This window comes from Accipiter gentilis, chromosome 22 (genome assembly GCF_929443795.1).
Source record: "Accipiter gentilis chromosome 22, bAccGen1.1, whole genome shotgun sequence".
In the NCBI taxonomy this organism is placed as follows: Eukaryota; Metazoa; Chordata; class Aves; order Accipitriformes; family Accipitridae; genus Astur; species Astur gentilis.
The window spans coordinates 7,679,506-7,701,938 of NC_064901.1; positions in this window are offsets into that span (position 1 = coordinate 7,679,506).

Sequence of the window (22,433 nt, forward strand, 5' to 3'; positions counted from 1 at the left end):
TCCTTCTACACTCTTCATCCAAGATGTTTCCAGAAGAGGAAGAAAGCTTTTAAAGCATCTACTCCCCCAGTACAGCATTTATGATGACTAATATGCATCCCATGCTATGAATGATAAAGAAGAAACTGCACGGTGATTTTCACTTTTTGAAAAATATTTGCTGTAATTTTTTTTTTCTAGTCAACGGTCTCTTTTGGTAATATTCAGACAAATGACAATGGTAACCAACTACTCTCACTGACCTTCACCAAGTATTTTTCTAGTGATGGTAAAAATTATGCATATTTCCAGTTATCAAACTTAATGTAAATTCTTATTCTCTCCATGGCATAAACACAAAGCTTCTATTATTCACATCAACACTTTTTGTTATTATACTTTTTATTAGATTCTAATGTTCCCCCATATAAGGTAGGCTGTCACTGTATTTACATTCCAAAATATATGTAAATTTACATGCGGAAGATACATGGGATACGTATCCCAGAGACTTCACATGATTCTAGTCACATTAATTTTTCTTCATTCTAGGGAAAAAGTCTAACAACAAAATCATTAAAAGGTCCTTCAGGCAGATAACTGTCTTCTAATTACATGAGTGTATATATTTGCACTGTTCTACTTAAATGCAATATATTTACATAGGATTAAATTCCTCAGTTAAAATAAAGGTCTGTGAAAGAATGTATGTATTTCTTCAGTCCTATATTAGACATTTTCTTTCAGAGAAACAAGATACAAAGTAGTACACTTTGTTTCTCTTACCACTTCCATTGTAGATGGAAGAGATGCCAGGAGCTTGGATCCCAGGTGATGAGGATGCTCACTCCTTTGCTGCTAAGGGTGAGCCACCGCAGTCACGCTGAGAGCGCCGTGCTCTGCCATGTGTGTCGGCCAGCCCCTTGGAAGTGGGATGCTACAACTTTACAACCTGGCCTCACAAAAATGGCTATAAATTCTGGTATTCCGGTTAGCATGACAATACCATCACACAGGCTTGAGCCAAAACTCCCTCATCACCCCTATGCTGGCTTGTCAAGAGGGATGACTCAGGCACAGGTGGGGAAGATTCAGAGATCAAAACTAGTGCAGCTCAAAACCTGCTGCTACAGGTAATGTAGATGCAGCTGGCTCCAGCAGCACGGAGCGGTGGACTTTGGCCCAGACACAGCGAATATCAAGAGTAAAGAACAGTCATTGAGACTGCTATTTTATGTCACATGTCACCTGTATGGTCTGCCCCTCATTTTGCTTACATTCAGCCTACTAACTCAGTGGCTGTAGGGTGAGTTGGACCAGCTTGCCACTTGAGCAGAAATCTGACTCATCCGAAGCAAGATCAAAAAAAAAAAAAATAGATGATGCCAAGTAGCAACTAAAATTCTGTCACACCAGTGAATTGAAGTAAGTCACTTTTCAGCCTAGATTTTATGTAGGGGATGTAGTGGAAATATATGGGACAGAGAGACAAAGAAAACAGGACTGTCATTTTTAGCATCTGACAGCAGGTAAACCAAATGTGTGTAACGCAAAGCTGCACCCTGCACTGAAGGGGGCAATTAGGTGAACTGCAGGACAGATTTACAGCATGTTTTCAAAGCACAGTTCTACAAAATCTCACACCCCCCCCCAAATGAAATCATGTAAGTTCAAAACAACCAGGAATGAAATAGCAGAGTTTTAGAGAATCTAGTAAGTTGAAAAATAACAGAAATGTATTCACACAGCCATAAAATCAGAGTCAGAATTATTCAACAGAGGTTTTTATTAGATAAATGAAGTATATTTAAAGCCAAATTCTCAACCTTAGACAAAGCTCAAGTACACCTGCCTTTCACAGACAAACCCTGATAAATAAGCTCGTAAACACCATTTTCCAACTAAGCTGAAGTTTTCACAGTCCATTGCAACCTAAAGAGTGAACCAGTGAATTTGCATAGTGACATATACTTACACAAACCATATTTTTGCCTCATTCTAAGTCCTGTGAATCACCTTAAGAAGGAATTACAATAAATAGCAATAGATGGCATGTATGAGTACAGCATCTTTCAACACAGCATCACCTACAGATAGAGCTCATAGTGCAAGATGCTACTGTCTTGGGGCCTTGATTGCGTAGGCAAGCATTCAACCCACAATATACACTTTTTGGGTGTAATGTATACTACCGTGTCATTCAAATCTTCGATGAAACTCCTCAGTTTAGCAATAAAAGTCTGGTCACAGCCCTAGAGAAGAAAGTAAAGTTCAGTTTGAAAAACAGACTTGCTAGAAGACAGTATTTTAGTTGTTATTTTGCATCATCTTTTTTTTTCTTCGGGGAGTTTTGTTCTATAACTAGCTTTTTCCTTTTTCTAATTTTTGGTTATTCAGAATAGTTCTTGTAGTAGCAAAGAGCTGATGCAGAAAGGAGCCCATAATAATTCAGAAACTTTCAAAAAGGAGGAAATGCTTTTCTTTTAAAACTAACAGTTTGGGATCATGCAGTGTTTTAGCATTTGATGTTCTCCTTCAGAACAGTCTTTGTTCTGGAGAAAATACTCAGTGAACACTGAATGTTTTAAGAGACTTCTAAAACAAAAGAAAAATAATTAACAATAGAGATTTGATATGGGCTCCAGAGCCATAGAAGAACAAACAAAAAAAAATTACTGAAATTCATGTTTACATCCCTTCAGTGGCAGGAAAAAGGAACTCTCTTAAACATGTGTGGTTTGCCTTTTATTTCTAAACAAAAAAATCTTTAGATCACAAAAACTGCACCCTTCAAAGATGTGCTTGTAATTTTTCATCACAATGGCTGCCCACGATGATTGTCAACAATACCAGAGTCTGAGTCACTAGACCCAGGAAAGCACTCCTGACAGAAGGTCCTTCATCCCTCTCCTGTAGAAAGCCAGCAGTGACCTTAACCCATGAGGTCCCCCGTAGAAGACCGCTCTTCGAGACTATTCCATCAACTTTTACCTAGGCAAAACTCCCACAGACTTCCAATGGACAGTATTTTATTTGCATAAGCAGTTCAGGCCCAGGACTTGAGTACCAACATAGTGCTTCACAGAGAAGAGCGACTAGTCATCCATTCACGAGTTTCCAGTGTGTCTTTTACTATGATGGTTAGGCAGCAAGTCCAAGATCAGTAGAGGTGTTCGTTTCTCATTCAGTTTTGCTACTACCATCCTATGAAATATTTATTCTAGCTCCACTAAGCAAATGCATGTCTTCAGGAAAAAATTTGTATAGTTAAAACTGCTGACATAAATGATCAATTTACAGTCACAACTAAAGTTTTAGTTAGTCACCAGAGCATACAGCAGGGGTTCATGACTTTGGGGAAGATTTGGTCCCAGGAGAAGTCTGTGAGATTACTGGCATTAATGGTGCTTTTGAGAATTACAATACCAAACTGTTCAGCTTTATTCTGCAAGGCCAGGTGATGTAAGTGGGAATGATACTGCGATTCAGAGCTGCAAAACAAGAGTTGGAGTCTGTAAAAAAGAATTGCAGAGTCTTTCTGTGACAGCCTTCTGTTGTGCTTGTTTGGGGTGAGGCTGCCAAACAGTTCACTGCAGGTGTCCGTACAGCTATGTGCTACTGTTGATGTAATGATGAATGTCAGTTCCTTGGCATTTTCAGCCCCTCATCTTACTGCCTCCCTTTTGTCCCCTACTCTGTTTGAGCCATGAACTTTGCATTTCTGTTTTCATGAATACATTTAACATATAAAAGATTGCAAATAATCTGAGAGTTTTTTAAAGCTCAAATATAATTATGATTTGGGGTGAGGAATACCTGAAGTTTATAGGTGCAGAGTTGCTGTCAAGGGGAATGGGGCAAAATAGCACAATGTTCTGCATTTCTTTCAATTATTGTTAAATGAGTTAAATTTCTAAAAAGATGACTATGCATGCTCATATTTGGTATATGCATCACGATTAGAAAATCTCTAATATTTGTGATTAATTCCTTGATGATTAGAACAATTGAAAAACAGTACCGGGGGGACTATCATAAATTCAGATGGAGCTCTCCTTGCCACTATGAGCATAGGCTCTAAGGAAGAGATTTGGAGACTCCTGAGAGGTGCGGCACCTCCTGCCCTGTGAAGCCCCCGCAACTGAGAAATTGCATATGCTTTGTAGTGTCAGGCATGCAGTAATCCAAGAAAAAAAATCACTATGATTTGTCAAAATGCCTGTATGCCTGCTTCCCGGTAAAATAACAGTGCCGGACATGCAGATGCTTTTGAAAACTATAATAGTAGACACCACAGTAAACTATGTAGGGCTTAAGTACCTGTAAAATCTGTCCCAATAATTTTTACAAGCCCTTTTTAGCTACAGAGATAGGTTTGATTCTAGTGAGTTTGCTGTCAGACCAGGGTTCACAGTCTAGCCATATTGCAGCAAATTTGCCCTAGTGTTAGTCCTTATGCTGACACTTTGATAAACTAGAACTCCAGCTCTGATGAGAAATAGCATGATAATAATCTCTGGCAAACATTCACAAATAAAAAAGAGAAGTAGGGACAGCAGTGTAATGTATTGCTTCCCAGCATTAGAGACAACTCCTACTAGAGGCATCTGGGCAGTACAACGCACTCTTGCTTTCTCTCTCCCTTGCACTCTCTTTCTTCCCCCCCCGCTCTGCTTCACAGACATGCTCTTAATTTGGGGAATCAGAAATGTAATGAGATCCAACCCATAATTTAAGGTTAATTTAGCATTAAGTTAAAACAGAAAGCCTGAAACCGATGGTATACCTCATTCTTTAGCATAAATCAGGAGTGAAGAGCTGGGAAATCAGACCCTATAATCATAATGAACCAGAAACACTGAGCATGATCAAATCAAATCATAGTTTAAATATGTGTAAATTAATTTTATCAGTGATTCACTTGATTTATTTTATTTAATTTATCTCTTATAATGACACTTCTTGTCAAATCACCTTCATTACTTACTTTGTTAACCTAGGATTTTTGATCAAACACACAGAACCCAGGACTATATCTAAAGTTATTTCTTTGGTTGGCCATGGTGTTTTTTTTAATTTAAAAAGACTCACAAATTCTTGAGCTGTCCTTTCCTTGATGCATGATGCAATCAAGCTTCCCAGGTTGCTTACAGCTCTTAGCATGCCGTTAATTACAGCAGGCAACAATAGTGGCAGACACACTCCCAAGCAGCTTTCTCTCTAGTGAAGCAGACAGTTGACGTACCCTGTCACTAGCTGCTTCAAGAAGCCAAAAGAAAAAAAAAATTTTAAAAAGCTAAAAATCCAAGTAGAGGAGTGTGTGCACATACCTTTTGGATCCTGATGGTTAATTAGTATTGTTAGAACAATTAGAAGGCTCCGGTCACAATTAGATACTGGCAGAATAACTGTAAATTTTGTGTGCTTGTTCCTTCTACAGATGCACCTTGTAAAAGATGAGAATAAAAATCACACACAGATGTGATAAGAACCAGTGTTTGTGGCACAATATCATAGGGCTTATATGTTGAGTTTAGAAGAATTTCTATATCGATATGTTCATTAAACTAATTAGTAACTGATAGATGCAATACATCAAAACCATGAAAAATGGCTACAGAGTAAAACTTATGAGGACATACAAATTTCTTTAGGAGTCTAAATTTCATTTTGAAAATGGACTCAGAGCTGAATTTCCGGCTCTCGGGTGTTTAAAAAAAAGTTTATATAACTGAAGATGCACATAGGCACCTGCTACTGAGCTTTTAATTATCTACACCTGTTGAGCATTTTTAAGTATCCCACTAGGGTCCACATTTCCAAAAGGTCCTCAATTGTATTGTTTCTAACAGAGGCAAAGCCCTATAAATTGAGGACCATCTCTCCAAAGAGGATACGTTATTCTGTAAATATATGCATTCTTAGATTAAGGAATCCTGGAATTGATGTAGGTCTTTTAAAATGTATAATGAAAATGCAGGCTACCTCTAACAAATCTTGAGCTACAGCTGGAAGATTCACCGTAACTAACTTCACTTAGGCTGATGTTTCATCTAAGTAACTTTTAATCATTCACCATTAGAACAATAAGAGACATAGGAAAAAAGACTTAAATGGTAAGAAACCTTTCATATTTTCCATCTGGTTAGAGAGAAAATAATATTAAAATAATTCAAACTTCTTCTGTAATTCTTAAATAACCTTGCTCCAGATCTGACTTGACAGGGAAAAAAATGGGTGCCTTTATTAATACAATTCACAAGAAATAAGGCATCAAGATCTAAGCTGCTCATCTCTTAAATTTGTTGCAAATAAGTTGTTTTCCTCTATTGAATCCTCAGTTTGGAGTAAATGCCGGATTCCCACATCCTGTGGCTCCAGCTTTCAGGAGGAATTGTGAAGATGGCAAGGGAGGAAAATAGGAAGAAAAGGGCAGGGTGTTAGGACTTTCCTGCATGCCTACTCTTGTTCAGTTGGTCCGTCTCCTCTCAGAGATGTAGAGTTGGATTCTGACTTTGGTTACGGTTCAGTTAGTTCAAAGCAAGTTGACAATAACTTCACTGATGGCCATGGAGAGTTCCTCTGGGTTGAGAATCAGGCCCACGATATGTCTCCCTGCTGGCTGAAGGAAAGGTAAGTAAATGTTTGCGTGGACCTAAAAGGGAGAAATGGGAAGGCACATGTTGGAAGTGCTGTTTTATTATGGTAGAAACTCCTTGGCTTCCTGCCTCCCTCTGAAATTGAGAGGGAGAGATACAGGATAGAAATAGAATAGAAAGGAAAACCTTTAAAGTGTCTTCTGTTTTATCTTTAATTGAACTGTGAAGTCTATTTTCTACTTTTCATTATCTATGTATTTCACTAATACAAGACTAGTGAATAATTTGAAGAATAAATGTACAAAATTATTTAATTACTCAACAGCTTTCATTAACATTTTAAATGCATAGTTTTTATTATTTCTGACTAAATGCAAGGACTACATTTTTTCTTATTTTAACGTTCTATGTGCAAAAAGCTAACTGGAATACTTTTATTCTTTAAAAAAGTTAACGTGCAGACTGTACCAAAATAACAAAATACATGAGATAAAAACAAGTAGAAAAAATAAGTTACATTAGTTATCATTTGCCTATGTGCTGGTATATCATCCAGACTTCACATTATGAAACACTACCGAAAATGGTACAGATTGTGAAAAGAAGTATGATAAGTACTTATTTGTATTACTCTCCGATTCTGAAAATGTGCTTTTATCTCATCTTTCAATTTTTGGATAGCACTATGTGCTCTGAAGAGAATTTTCTGTGAGGGGACAACGTGAAAATTATAAACAATTTATGTCCATGTCTGTGCTGTGAGAGCATCTTTAATTGTTAAAGTAGAAACAAAATCTCCCCAGCCTCATGCAGAAGCACAAGTAAATTGGCCTTGGGTTCCTACCACTGCAGAGACAGAGGTTATTAAAAAATTATCAGCTTTGGGTTTCCAAGAATAACCTGTAACAAAACCATTTATATTGGTTTTATGGTTGGGAAAGTCCTCTTAACAGTCTACACGTTTACCTAAGTTTAATAGCTTCAAATTTAATCTTTAACTGTTTCTTTATTTGTCTTTACATTCCACTGAGTAGATTTGAGGACAGTGGAATAAATTTTTCAGATTCTGAGTCCACTACAGGGAACAACTCTACCTCACGTGGCACCAGCTCGAGGAAAGCTGCATGCTTGAGCAACATCTTGCCGCAGCGCATTGCAGCTGATCAGAAGTCCACAGCTCGCGGTCCTGCTAGTATGTTAGCCCGAGAGAGACTGAGACAAATCCGAGGACTACAGCAACTTTTCAGAAGTGCATGTCCTAAGCAATCTCTGAGTAATTTGTCACCTCTGAAGAGACTGTGTCTCTTAGCTCCCTGACCTAAACCGATGCATAGGGCTGCACTATATTGTTGAAAGGTGGTCACGGATGGTTGCCGTTAGGCGTAGATGACTTACTTACCTTCAGGAGGATCATATCTGGGCACCAAAGACTCCACCGACTAAGTGCATCTACATGTGCTGCAAGAATAGTGGTAGTATCAGTCGCTGTCATGGCAAGCAGCATCTCCCTGACCAGGCATCAGACAGAGATTATTCAGAGTTGGAGTCTGAGTGGTGTGTAAGAGAAGGGATCTAACAGAAACCATCAGCTGGAGAGGTGGACGTGCAGATGCATGTCTTAGATCACTAGGCCCTCTTCCAAAATGGGCCATCCAGTACATGAGTTTTCTGTAGATTTTAGAGAGGCCCAAATTCAGAGAGATTCTTTTGCAAGCTCTCCCTGGACCGGCAGACTTTGTGCAGTGTTATAAGTGCGCAAGTGTGGGAGGGGGGAATGAGCTGGATTTCCCCTTTGTTAATATCCAGAATCCATCAGAAAGTTGTGCTGCATTGGTCGAATTAAATAGGTAAGCAGTTATCACTTAGGTATAGCACTAATGTCTTATTAACTGCCATTGTATATTAGAAATGTAAAAGAATCAGAGTGGTGAAACATACTTTCAATCCCTATTGAAATTTTACTTAATCCTGCTTAAATTAAATTAGTCTTGTTTAAATGCTGATGTAAAAGCCACAAACCGAGGCCCCAAATACATCTTTATATCATAGCAATTATTTGGAGCAAAATTATAATAATCCTTATTCCTTTTATTGTCATGCTAGCGATTCACCATCACACTGCTCAAAAGGATTTTAACACAATGTATGGAATGAGCCCTTCGCTTCTATGGGAATCATATTTACTAAATCCACAAGTTATTTTCTCAAATTTTATTTAATAGGTTGCATATTTTCTCCCAGTTTCAGAGTCCTATTTGTACATGTACTGTACATTGACATAAAACAGGAAAATAACAACTGACAGGCACTGTAGGATTGCAGTAATTATTTTAAAATAAGGCTGATTTGTTCTACTGCTTCTTTCCCTGAGGCCAATAACCGGAGGCTAGTTATACTGCAATTCAACAAGCCAGAGGAAAAACACCTGTTGCATACGATTATTCACTATTAAAATGCAATGAATAATTCAACATGAATATTTTTAAAAGCACATTGTTATCACGCCTCTCAATTCTTAAGACAGTGTCTGTAGCTGAAGAGAGAGAGAGGGTCAGGTCAACCCAAAATGTTGGCCGTGTCCTATCAGGTATATTAGTCCATCTACTTTCTTACACTTACCAAATACACAATTGCGCTTTTTCCTGTCATTGATAGAGCAGTGATACAGCTTCACTAACCTGAGTTACACTGATTTTCTACATTATATTATTATATACATAGATATAAGTGAGCTGAAAAACCCAAACTCAGCAAGGTGATGGACTTGTGCAATGGTCATTCCAAATAAGAAATTCCAAAGTTAAGGCAGAGTAATTAAGATGAATTTTATAGTAAAACAACTTGGGTTTCATCTGAAATAATTTCCCATTTTGCGGAAGTCAACAGGTAAGGTACTAGTGGATGCAGTGGAACCTAAATAGATGTTGCTTTCCAGGTCAGTGATTCAGCATACTTTCCAAGAATTCCTTTATGCTAACTAAAATTTTGTGAAAGACAGGTAAGTTTTGTGCATTGACATTTTTAAGCATACACCACCCTGGGATTACCAGAAGCTCAAAAGATCATAAAGGCTTCAAATATGCCAGCCAACTGATTGATAGAAAATGCTGGGCATCCTCCTTAAATGTACATCAAGAACAATCAGCATCTTGCAGCACTGGGCTCTTACGAAATAAGAGAAAATTTCTTACTCACACAAACAGATACAAAGTTAATATGCATATTTATTTATTCTTACTTGGCTCTAATCATCCAAACTCTCACTAGTTTCAAGGTAGGGAAGTTGCATGTTTTCAGCCTCAAGGAAGGATCTGCTGAAAGAGAGGTAGAGGAGCTCTATTCATTATTAGTAGTAACTGTAATAATTGTTGTACATCCCATGACTCCTAGACCACTGGCTAAGCCATCTAGACTCTGTCATGGTTCAGTTTTGACAAGCATCCTACTAAAATTCAGACTGAGTTGCTGTAAATTTGAATCACCAAAACTTCCACTTCTAAAAGCTCATTCACTGAGAATATGACTTACAGGGCCACGTTATATTATTCTTTCTATAGCTTTACAAATTTACTGGAAAGACAATCAATAGTACCCATGATTCACAAAGGGAAATAATGTTTTTGTTCAGATGCTGCCTACTGGCAGATCAGGCAATGAATTGAGTAACATTTTCAGTGATTTTTAATATCCTTTCACAAACCAATCACTAAATTCATAGCCTCAGAGGGTGGCCTAATCCTGATTAGACCTGTATGAAAATGCTTGTATTCAGGGGAAAGAGACATATTCTAGCATTGGGAGTGATATTTCTAATGGTTCTTTCATTTTGCAGTATTAAAAATATATATTTTAAGGAACTAATTTATTTCTCTAAATCAACATTTCTTCTCAATACTGTACAAAAAAAACCCTTCTGGCTTTAAGATTAGGTAGAAAAGATGTTATCGAAATTCTCACTGTGGGCCAATAAGGAAGCTCCTCTCCCCAGAACTTCTTTACTCTTTTTTCTACAAAAAGCTCACAGCTACTTAATTTGCTGTCTCACAGCACTCCTAAAGCATTGTAGCAGGTTTTGCAATCATAGGTAACTTTAAACCAGCTAGAGATAGCATCTCTGGAAATGGGCAGTTCTGCATTTTTTCAAGTTTAAGACTTAAAAAGTTTTCACAAATTTTGATTGGGCTGGGGAGAAGGATTGTAGAGGGTCTCTATTTTAATTTTCACACTATTCTCTAAGCCATTTTTTGCAATGTTTTATGTTCATGAAAGTTGTTAACATGGTTCTTCCAGCAACTACAGTTTTCATGTTGTCAGTCTTCTCTTTAGCCCAGAAATCCATATTGAGTCAGAGCAAAAGCACTGTGTATGAACCTTCTCTAGGTCAGAAACAGAAGTACTTCCTAAATTAGATGTTGGATCTACATGATCATGTTAAGAAGATTCCTTATTTTTCATAGATTATTCCAGCCCTTTTTTGGATTAGACAACATCTTCGGTTCCACAACTGAACTTGCACAATTGCACAACCTCTCTGGTTTGTTTTAAAACCTGATTTCATCAGGTTCCCCTTTATACTGTGAGACATATTCATTAATTATTTCCCATTTTCTTTTTCCATATCATTCATGATATTATGGATATCTATCATCCCTCTGAAGTTGTTCTTCTCTAGCTTCATGCAGAAGTTATGCAAAACATTTGATTGTTTTTATTGTCCTGTTCTGTTCTTCTTTCCTAATTCTTCTATATACACTTAGGGATGAAATCATCAAACTTAATGCAATAGTCAAGATATGGGAACACTACAGGTCCACAAAGTGTTATAGTAATCTTTCTTGGTTTGCTCTCAACCCCTTTTCTAAATTTAAATTTTCTGTGCATCATTGTGTTGTTTTCACAGAGAACCCTACAAACGTTTCCAAGTGTTTTCCTGTGGCACTGCAGTTCTGTCCCATAGATGTCTCTCAGCGGTTTGTTTTGGCATCCAGCAGACAAGTCCTCATCATCACCACACTGTCTGCATTTCTAATGAACAAAAGCTATATAGCATCATCTTGCTTCCCAGATGTAATGCCATCCCTTGTAATGACCTCTATGTCTGACAAGTTGGTTTCACTGTATGAGTTGATAGGAGTATCTCCATAATTACATATGGAACTATTAGTTCCGTGTAACCCATGTTTTTCCACAATGTCCACCGACAGCTTTCTGACCACTTACACTGCCAGGCTGCCAAAGCTATCCTTTAGAATGATTGCTCTCATGTATGGGAAATTATTACTAGCTAAGAAATTTTTACTTTTATGTTTTAAACAGTAAGAAACCTTACTCTAAGTTTATTCATAAAAATGATATCCCTAGAATTTTAATGTGTTTGAACTGCTTATTTGTAGAAAGAATGGTGGGTTTCAGCTGTCACCTCAGTTGCAGAGTATTTCCATGACATATAGATGAGATCATCACATTTCTGTTACTATTTATTACATTTCCTAAAGAGTTTAACTGGCAAACTGCTGCAAGCTACAAGCTACAAGCACATGATAAATACACCACATAATTCTGTACTTGTTTTACCTTTCCTGTATTGGTTTGTATTTTTTTTATTGCATCATTTACAATTAAGTTAATTTAAAAAAAAAAAAAAAAAAGAAAGAAAAAAACCAAACCACTATTCTATTGGAACATAACATCATAATACAATAACACCATAATACTAAAAATTGATATGCCTTGAATCAGATTATTTGGTAAAAAAATTACTGGATAATATAAATAGTGTTTTACATTAAACATTGAAAAAGACCTGTGGAAGCAGAATTTACCTCCTAGCATCTATGAGGCTTACCTGAGCTTCCTAGGCACAGAGTTCTACCACCCCCTATGTTCTTCCTCCTTAGCTTAGTGAAATCTTTAATCATTTTTCTGCTCCTCTTCAGTTCTCCATTTTTCACCATTCAGAATATGCCATCCATCCAGAATGCTATTCAATTTCCTCAAGTGGTGGAAGGGAAGGGACCAAACCTGGATCTCTTAGGGTACCTTAGTGCCCTGGGCTACTGTAGAAGAAATGGCACGTGCTTTAAAAGAAGGTGGTGGCTATCACAAATTTATTCTTAGGGGGCTCAGCAATATTAAATGCATTCCAGAAATACCTACAGCCTCAAGCCCCTAAGAAGAAAAGCATCTACTCTCTAGTTTGTGATTTTGATTAGATACGAGCACAGAACTGAGACAGTTTGGAGCTTGTGCAAAAAATGCCTGGAAAGCTTTAGATCAAATGAAAGAATTCTGGTACCTTCAAGATCAGCTGGCAATCGAAGCAGAGGTTTTCAGCACTAAAATTTTGGATATAGGCATCTAAATTCCACCTAAGTTCCACCTAAGGTGCCTAAAAGTCCTTTAGTGGGTCTGGCTCCATATTCCTTTAGTTATATGAACAGGAAGGAAGAAAATCAATACTCCGGGTCCAAAAGTGTCTGGAAATAGAGTTAATCCATTACATACACATTGTGTCATACTGAAACAATATAAGAATTCTTCTCTTACTTTGGAGAACTCACAGCTGCAGTATTTCAGCTCTACTTCGCAGGCTTTTATCACAGTTTTAATGAAGTGTAGTTGGTTTTGAAGTAAAAGTCTGCCGGTTTTCATGAAAAGAATTAGATTCTTGTCTTGCACTGTCTGATCATCTTTAAAATAGGGCTTAGTTCTCATTATCCTCTCAACAATATATTTTAAAGAAATTAATTGTAGTGATACATTTTAACCTGATGTGACGACAGGCTCATTATCAAGAGTAGTATGCTAGCAGGCAAAGATGGATTATCTAAAAAACGGGCTCATGGGAAGGAAGTTTAAAAGATTAGAACTGTCTCCTGGGTAAAGGGTCTCTTTACCAAAGTCAAGAACCTTTGGGAATGCTCTACATTCACTTGCACTTTTAATAGAAAAAATGCCTTTCATTTCTACAGAAAAGGCTGTAAATACCACAAGCGTAACTTCTTAGACCATTACTTATTGGTAGGAGGTAAGCAAAGATCCAATTAGAAGGCAACCCAGGAGGTAACTGTCTGCCTTCTGTGGCCCCAGCACTCTAGCAAGCACCATGCTCTCAAAGTGGGAAGAGGTCAATATTTCCCTTGAAAATTTCAAGTTTTGATGAGATACATGGAAGACATGAGGAGAAGAGGAAGACAAAGTAATTAGAATTTTACTGCCTCTGGTTAGAACTCTATCCCCTCTAGATTTTCAGCAGTTGCTATGAGCTCTCCTCCTCCAGACTTCAGCCTACTGAACTCCTAACCATTCAATTTGCACCAGATCCTGTCCTGCTATATTTGGCCATTGTGTTGGCTCTGGCATTAGCATCCTGCCTCCTGCCCTCAGTCCTTTGTGGCAAAGCTCTCACCTGTGACTCCTCCTGCAACGCAGGTGATCGCCCGGGCGCTCCGGCCCCGTTCCTCGAGCAGGAGCACGCCTGCGCCCATCGGTCCAGGGCATCTGCCAAAGCAACAGACGGCGCCAACAAAAGACTTGAAATGGTCGTTCCTTAGAGAGAAAGACTATACTACCCTCTATCACTAGTGCCTGTGAACAGAAATAGCCGTGCTTTACACATTTCCTCCACCCTCGGACAACGTTCATTCCTGCACTCATGATCAAATTGAAGGCCGTGATCAGGTTCATTCATGGCTGGTGAGGGAAAAATTGATATCTCATAATGCTGCGCAGCCAGCCCTGCAATCTCTAGTAGCAGCGCTTCTCTAGAGGGAAATAGGGAGATACCTTAATAGGAAAATAGAGTACTTGCTTTAAACAATCTTAACTGAGGAAGAGTTACTGATGCAGCCTAGTGGCTTGACTAAATTGGAAATGGAACAGGCTTGAGAAAAATCTGTCTCAGGCAGTTTTTCAGAGGGAGGAAAGAGCATGTCAATATTTTTGCAATCTTTCCAGCACTGTGAAACACTAGTTACCAGAAGACTGCTCTTATAAAGGCAAAAGGGCAGGGAAAGCTAAGAACTAAACCTTAATAAGACACAGATTGTAAAATTCCAAGAAAATTAAAGCCTTGAAGGAGACAAAAAAACCAAAAGAGCATAATTTAAACTTTTAAAAATATTATTGAATATGTATAGTTTTCACAGGAAAAGAAAAGAAACAAGGAAAAGAAGCAAGTCACAGGAGAAGAAAGACAGACTTTTCAGAAAGAATCTAGAGAATCCAAAATGTCTTACAAGAGCAAGACATGAAATGTCTTCTCTACAGAAGATTTATATAAAGGGGGAAACTCCCAGCAGGAGACCACCTCTGTGATTAAAAACAGAAAAACTAATATCAACAAATTCCACTAGTTACCAAATGTTTTTCATTACTTCCGCAGTAGAGACTTCTGCCTTGAACTATGAAAAATACTTTGACAAATAGCTTCCAAAAACCCAGCTTGAGGAAGCTACAAAGTTGTTTCATTCATAAGCAGAGTCTACGAATTACTGGCAAAAAGTCTGGCTTCCCAGCTGCAAGACAAAACACCCCAAAATAGTGCACTCAATTAAGTGGGGTTTTTGGAGGAGTGGGTGCTGCCTAGCAAAATAAGGGAACTGATTAACATAATACATAAGGCAAAGCACGCTGAAGAGCCAGCTGCAGATTTTCTAATAGAAAGAGGCAACAAATTTGAAAGGGGCTCTCACTTTGAGATTATAAACCATTGAAATATTTTATTGATGGTGGTGGTTAAACTTCTCTATAGACTCCTTGAACATTAGTGACTTCTGCAGAGAACTTATCGGCAATCAAAGCAGAGGTTTCTCAACTTTCTGTCTCTCCTTCTTTCTCCCTCCCCCCCTCCTCCTTTGCCTTTCCCTACATATGCACAGAGGGAAAAAGGAATCAAAACCAGAGATACATAGGTAACGCCCAACCTACATGTAAATAGCTTGTATTAACTTTGAAGAACACTGCTCAAAAATAAACAGTTTTAAGAAGGTTTAGGTTTTCTGAACGGATGATTTTTTTCTATCGATATCTGTAGTCAAAGCTTCATTTTTAAATGAAAATGCATTAGGGTGAAGCTTGAACTGTAGTTTAAGTGGAGTAATTGAGGCCTCACATTCAAGTTAAAGTACATCATGAGTGTGAAAGGTGCACAGAAACACTTCCCTCATCCTTAACGGATCCTACTTAGAAAGCTTCTAACTGGTGGATTTTATTTGCCCTGTGCATTTTTTTTACTGACTTGTTTCAGAGAGTGATAAAAATTACTATCATTCTCACAGATATTTAAATAAAATCAATATGAACACAAATCCTTGTGTTGTATAGTTAATATTGTCAGTTTTCTTTTAATATTATGACATTTATTTAAACAGAGTGGCTGGTGATCTACTACATTTTCTAAAACTTACCCACAGTCTATCTGTGAATTCAGGCAGAAAATATCCTGAAAACAGTGACAAAACATGGAATATTTATTCTACATGAATATGCAAGGAAAACTTATAAATTTGTGCTTTGAATTTCCTCCAGTTTTGCTTTCAGGCACCAATTTTCTACCCTTTCAGCAAAAATTTTGAGAATACTAAATAAATAAATAAATAAATAAATAGCAAACCAAATTCCATAGACAAAGCATGATATCCTTAAGAAACCCGTTTTTTGTCTGATTTTCATTGAAGGGATGTCAGTGGGTAAACAGTGCATAGGAACAAGGACGGGGGTTATTTTGTGACCTTGAGAGAACTCTCCCTGATTTTCTTTGTTACCCTTCAACCTGGCAGTAGCCAAGAGCACATCCCTGAAGTGCCTCTCATCTACAAGTCAATAACAATTGCTCCTCAACTACCAGCAGGCACTGCAACAGCTAGCCTCTCGGCCAGATATATAGAGAAGTGTGGCAAAGACTCCTGTTACCAGTTAGGAGGCTACAAAAGGAAATTAGATCATTGAGGTCAGGGTTGATGCTATACAAAGAGATAATGGTAGGGTATCAAACTGGAGCAGAAAGTCCACCAAAGAAATAGCCATCTATTGTTTTCTTTTGGATCAGGAACAAGTGATGTAACTTTTCCATCACAGGAGAAATGAAGATATTTAAGAGCAAACACAGCCAACTATTCAGATGGTAGAAAAAGCAGCAGCCAAAACAGAGACTATTGCCTAGGAACAAGTGACAAAATGAGGTCTAGTCGAAACCTCTCTCCCTCTGACCAAGAACTATTTAGAGGAGATTCTGCGTACGTAAACAGAAACTTGTGACTTTGGAAAGAGACAAATTGTAAGTGACGTTAGCTTTCCAAGCAAAAAGATTGAGAGAAATGCCACTAACAATTCAGAGGCCAGCTATTCCCCGGTACAATTACCAACAGATATTTTCATCAAATAATTGTTAAAACAACTGGACAGAATTCTATTTTAAGCTTGGTTTTGTTAGTAATAAGGACATTTATAAAAGAACTTGGTCATAGGAAATAACCTTGAATTGAATGATCCGAAGCTGATGCCATTTAAATGGAATGGAAGAACAAACAGAAAGCACGGGCTGTAACTCAGCAGTCTGTAATAAACTTGGGCACTAGCAGGAGGTGAAGTAAAGTAGCCTGGAGCTCAGGGCAGGCTGCAAAACCTACGTAAGAAATAGAGTCAGTTAGCCTGAGCAAACCTAACTGCTACAGTTAAGAGTAGTGCATGAGTAACCTAATTCAAAGTTGCCATGGATGTTTACACTGCACTATTATTACTGTGAATGTTGCAGTACACTTACTAGTGAAAGCTCCGAACGTAAAAGGACAAACTTTAGGGAAGTGAGGGGACTAGTGAAGTCAGCCAGGCAAAAAAGCTCAAAAACCTCTTTCTTCAGGAAGGCGGGAATGTCATTAAGCCAAAGCTGCCAATCCTATCTGGAACTGATACACTAAGGCAGAAGATTGTAGGAAAAGTCTCAAAAACATTACTGAAGATAAGGAAATGACCAAAAAAAATGCCAGTCAACCAAGAAACAAACCTGTTATTGGTCAGGAGGTATAAGAACAAACTCAATATATTCAATAGTCAAAGGAAATGAAAACAATGCCCCTTAGTCATAAAACTGAAAAGCAGGGAAAGATAAAATTAGGCTTATTATACAAGAAGGAAGAGGTAGTTATTAAAGAACATATAGCTGTGTTCCTAAAATTAAGCAGGGACAGGTTGGAAAAAGGGTGTGGAACTTGCCTTGGCTTGGAAACAAATCTCCACATGTGAAGGCCTAGGTCTTGACTGAAATTCAAAAGGAGGGCCACAGAAAGGTCTGATGCCAAGTGTTAGCAGTAAATTTATCAAATGGAATGGTACCAAGAAACCAGAAAATCACGTATGTAGTAGCTACATGTGAAGCATCAGGGAAGGAGAAAAACAGTGGTCAGGGCCACTACAGACCCATTACACTGATCCAAACAAAAAGCAAAGCTTTAGAAAGAGTTTTGAAGGGGAAAACAATCTGATCTGAAGGCACAAAGAAAATGGAATGGAATGTAGCCCAAGATTATTTAATATAGTTAAATACTAACAAAATCTTATCTTCCTTTTCCAAGATAACCAACTCTCTAGCCAAAGGTAATGGAGTACACCTACACTAATTAGAGCTCAGTAAAGCATTTTATTCAAAAATCAAATGAGAAATGGTTAGTGACACTAAGAGAAAATGGTTTTTAATGAAAATAATACTGTTGATAATGATGTGCAGCAATATCATGTATGCCATAGTTATAGCCCAGACCTTTACAAGTACTAAGGAAAGGCTGAGAGTGTAATTTCTCTGCTCAATTGCAATAAGAATTTCATTGATATTGTTTCATGTTTTCAATATGCTTACCAATCCTGGAGCAACATTTTGTCAGTTAGATGAGATAGACACTAGGAAAATGGAAGGTGAGCTGATATTTCATGGCAAAGTAGAAAATGTTTTTGAAAACAATACTCAGCCTGACTTTTCACCATCTTGCTACCTGAATACCCAGATGGAAATCAATTGCCTTTACTAACAGTAGTATTAATCGCCATTTGCACACTGGTATGTGACCACATAAAGTCACGAGAGGAGAAATCAGACTATTGTGTCACTTGTAACAGATGTACTGTTTGTTTGGCTTTTCCTTCCTCTTCCCATTGTTATCAGAATGCTATTGAGGAAATAAGAATTTACTGAGAGTTGCTCCAGCTGTTTATTTTCTGCCAAGTGCTTCAGGGGAAATACTTACTCTTTTGTCAACAACTTGTTCGATGCTATACCCAGATGTACATTATGGCACAGCCTGGCAAAGGTAGCTAACACTGACTGAGATTTTTCTGGCACCAAGGAAGCTGGCTCTTTGTCGTGCCTTTTAGCCCACCCGGTACTACCAGTCAATGAGAGGAACTAAGAAGGGTAACTCTAGCTGCCATCCATATTTAGCAGAACACAGACCTATCTCTCACTAAGCTCCCCTTCTTAACGCTATTTATCTATGTAGCATTTTGGAGGAGTAATGAAGTGAATCAGGAGAAATCCCTTCTAGGGACAGAAAAAATGTCTCTCTCACCCTTGTGAATTTCTCTGTTTGACATAACTTCTATGTGAGAGCCACAAATAATGGCCAATGTACCAGTCTGGGCACCTTAACAGATTACCAGGCAGAGGATTTGATGTGCATCCAGCTGCTATGGAGCAGTGTATCACTTTCATAAAGCTTTATCACATCATGTGATTCACTGAAAGATTTGATATGGAAAATCGGCTAGGATTTTCTTCTTAAGGGAGAAGAAAATAGCCATTCTGCAAAGAAAATAATTTATAAATGCTTTGCTAGGTCTTATTTATAGCCCTTAGCCATTATAGTACTATGGGTCTTACTGAGTACATACTTTTACAGTTACACATAAGTTACAATAGCATTCACAAGGGGGCCATGCATAGTGACGTTGAGGTAATGCAGCCATTGCTGGCATGCGTAAACCAAATAAGCAAAAGAAATTGCAGATACTAACAAAAATGTCTTTTTTCCTCAAAGAAAACCAGAAAAGAAAATAATAGTGTGAAAAGCTGAAAGCAGACCAACTCTAAGCTAAGAAAATTCTCCTGAAGGCCAACTTCCCATATGAGCTAACCCTAAACTCAGAAATAACTCCCAAAAAGCAAGGAAATTGAAATAAAAGCCAAAGTAAGATAGAAAGCCTCTGGGATATATTGTCAAAGTGACTCATGAGGTTTAAAGTCAATAGAAGTTGACGAATGAGACTGAAATTCTGTGTAGTGCTTTAAAAATATACCCTAAGGTACCAAGCAAAGAAACCAAGAGCTAATCCCTGCATACAAATATCATACTGCAAACTTTACTTACACTTTTTTTTTTAAAAAGGTCACAAGGAATAGATTTTTCTGCCTGCCCTAAAGGGCACAAAACATTTGGAAAGAAGCCTGCCCTGCAGAGAGAGGCAGCCCAAATCTGATGGTTTAAGTGAAGTTTCAGTGGTGTCCAGCTCTCCTTTTATTCCTCTTCACTTCAGACTATGACAACTGTTACTGCTGCTATGTTATCTCTAGAGCACATGCACACCTGCTGTGTACGCACTTTCGACCTCTAGATCCACGCACAAATCCATGATGGCTTTTCCTCTCACTTCTCCCTTTCCTTTCTTGCTTTCAGTTTCTACAGTTCTGTCGAAACAGGGCCATGTAATAAAATGATCTGTGGCTGAAATCTTTCAGAAATCAGGACACTTGATTGTTAAACCTGTGCCAAAAAAATATTGCTTTTACAATTGCATTTTTTAAGAATTTATTTTGCTGTTTGTGGTACAAACAACTAACTGAAAGAAATTTCAAGTAGTAAAAAACCCAGACAAATCTGCATGCAGGCATCTAACAAAACCTATTCAATTGCTTATTCTTCTGAGTCATGCTGCAGTTGGGAGTGAGGCAGTGATGGAAAGATGACCTTTCTATTTACTGAACTCAGTGCTGTTGACGCTTAATGGAATTTGTACCCTTTTAATAACAACTTTACTTTAGTATCATTTTCTCTGCTTAATTTCTCACACTTTTTATTTAACATGGACATCAGCACAAAAATGGGACCCTTCCTTGTTGATGACTTCACCTGCTTCAGTTCAAGTTTCTCATCTGGACTCTGAGGATGACGACATTTGACACAGGAATGTGGCTTTCTGGGCTGTGTTTAGCACGGGCTGAGATCCCCCGTGTGATAACAGAGAGTGCAGCCCCAAACAATGGCTGGCCACGTTCGCTGGGTGGGACACACAAGTGGGCTCCCTCTTCCCTGCTGAGAGATACTGGTTTGTCTCTCTCCAAGAACGTACTGCGTGTTTACAAAGCAATTGTTGCAGTGGATAAATAAATAACCATATGCTTTAGACTTTTGGGCAGCAACAGCATAAATGGTCACTTCCTCAGTTACTTCCTATGAGCATGTTCATGTTATCCTAATCATATGGACTACAGGCAATAATAAGCTATACTGCTATTCCAAAGAGCAGAAAAACTTCAGTCCTATTCCTAGAATTCAGGCATATGGCTTTAAACTTTGCTCGGTTATTTTATCTGCAAATCGTTGCTTAAGAAATGATTCCAGCATGAGGACTCTCTGGTAGGCTGCTGCAGTGCTAGTTTGGTTTTGAAAGGCAACATTTGAAGAACTAAGCCAACTAAATTCTGGCGGGACAGCACTCCTCAAATGACAACATTTCCATCTCTTTACCTGCAAAGGCACTTCTTGAGACTGGGCAGGCACTGAGAGGTTTTCCAAAGGAATATTTCTTCACAATATTTCTAGCAGTGCTTTAAGATAATATTCTCTCATAAAGCAAGGGGATTCAATTCTTCTCTGTGTCCAAATTCCACTCAGCTGAGCAGCAGATGAAGCTATTAAGATAACATCCGTGATTTAGGCCGATAAGACCCCGGCATTAAAGTAGCAAAGGACCTGCTCTAACATATAGCACTGGCATAAAAGCCCTCAGCAGTGGCCAAGGGGTGAAGTGTACTAGAGCACGTGCTTCTGCCCCAGCTCCCATCGGACGTACCAGTGCGTGGGTACCCACCCTCCCTGCTCCATCATACCCCAAGGCCGCCGGGCACAGGTGCTGCCTTCACTGAGAGAATGGCTCCTGCCAACCCCTTCGAACACGGTCCGTCCGCTTGCTCCCTCTGGAGAGCCACTAAGAGCTGGGCTGGGCAACGCTTCCAGCATCGAGCACTTTCACGGGAGCCTTGAGGACCAACCATGGGAGAAAGCGTGCCCCAGCCGGGGCAGAGCTGTGCCGTTGGGTTCCCAGGGGACGGTCTAATCGAGGACTAGCAGATGGCAAGTGACACAAAGCAGAAGTTGCTGTAGTTAATTGAGTCCAATCAGGCATTAGGAAAGGAGTGCTCTCCAGACCGTTTTTACCCATGGCTTGCTTTCAGACGTGACTTTGTTCTCCTCGTGAGCAGTGCTAAGTGTTGCCCAGGAAATTCTCCGTAATACCCCTAAGAAGTCTATTAGGTAAGCTAGAATATTCTCCTACTGCTAATCCAACGCGCAAAATATCATTCCCCCCCGCAAATGAAAGGTATCTGTAAATTGACCTCGCCCTTTACATTGCATCTACTTCACTCTCGATGCAGCTAATCTGCTCTCTCTGACAACTCCCATGTGGAGCCTCACTGGAAAATTCGTAGCAAATACAATGAAGGGCATCAGGAGTTGTCACTTGGACAGTGAAAGCTCTGCCTGGGCTGACAGACCAACGCCATGGAGTTCAGGCCTGGGTGTGAATTCTGTGAGGCTCTGGGGGAAGCAGGTTCACGGAGCCTGGGTCCCAGCCACGCCATTAAACTGG